Below are 1,446 nucleotides of genomic sequence, written 5' to 3' on the forward strand. Positions count from 1 at the left end.
CTCCTGTCACCGCCCACCTGAGCTGCTCTCGGCCCTCCTCCACCCCTGCTCTCCCTCGGTCCCCTGGGGTTCTTCTGTCCGGAACTCCCCCGAGGCTTCCTCTCCACATGGATGATGCTGGAGAGCAGATGAGATCAGGCATACATCCCCAGAGAGAGGCTCCGTGGTTTCCGGTGGAGAAGGAGGTTTGTGTACTCCAGGCTGTTTCCTCAGCAGCATGGGGGTCGGCGGGGAGGACTGGCCGTGAACCTGGGCCTCGGACCCTGGAACCCCTCCCCCGACCCCGGGCTCGGGGTGCATTTAGTGCCGGTGTCTGTGCTGCTCCCGCCTGGTGCCCGGGGAGGAGCAGTAGGAGCTGGGGCTGGAGGAGCTCAGTGGGAGGTAAGATGGGTGGATGAGGCCAGAGTGGGTGGAAAAGAGAACAGGGTGCTCAGGCCTGGCCTCTGCCCGCGCTCTGCGGCAACAGGGGGTGCCCAGAGCTGACTCAGCTCCTCAGATGCAGACCAGTATGTGTGTACACACACACACACACACGTGCTGCATGCATCCACCACATGCACACACAAGCCCATACACAGACTCACACAAAAACAGACACATGCACTCATGCAAGCACACACAGGGGCATACCCACGTGCACACACACCCATGCACAGGCACACGTATAGCCGTGTGGACAGGAAGGCGCACAAACCACCCGCACGCAAACATGTGCAGGCATACAGACACACGCAGTGCTGGAGACACCACCCCCACCTCACCCCGGCTTCTTCCGGTTTGTTGAAAGCGCTTTTCCATCTCCGAGTTGGCCCACATTGCTTATTCTGCAAACCTCAGAGAACCAGGCCCCTCTGGACCACGACCGTCTCTGTTTCCTCCAGGAGGAGCTGCCAGCAAATCTTGGAGCCTTAGAGCTCAGCGTCCCTAGACCCCCGCTGTCCCCTGCTGGGGAGGGCTCCAGGGACACTGGAGACCGTCAGGTCACATCTTTTAGACATTCAGGAGCCAGCTTTCCCCCAGTTTGGAGGACGTACAGCCACAAGACACGTCCTCGACCATGCCAGGAGACTGAGGGCTCAGGGAGATGTTCCAGAACCTTCTGTCAGGAGGAAGTGGGGGCTGCTGCTGCTGGTAATGGAGCTGGACAGGCCTGAGAGGAACAGGATGACCCAGAGAAGCTCTGGGGACCCGGGGCAGGTGGACAGTGTGCACCCCGATTTGCTGTCGCTGAAGGCCTGGCCTGCTCAGAGGCTGTCTGTCCCCTAGAAGGTCAATCTGTCCGTCGATAGTCAGTCGTCAATGGGAGCACAGACAGCCTGCAAAGACAGAAAGGTGGTGGAGGGCAGCCCTCCTGGACCCTGCCCGCAGTGCCTGCCCCCAGGGCTGGTCTGTAGGGGGTCCTGGGTGGAGGGGTCTGAGGCCCCAGTGGCTCCAGGTGTCTGCTGA

The sequence above is a fragment of the Bison bison genome, unplaced genomic scaffold (assembly GCF_000754665.1).
Source record: "Bison bison bison isolate TAMUID 2011002044 unplaced genomic scaffold, Bison_UMD1.0 scf7180017864312, whole genome shotgun sequence".
NCBI classification, from domain to species: Eukaryota; Metazoa; Chordata; class Mammalia; order Artiodactyla; family Bovidae; genus Bison; species Bison bison.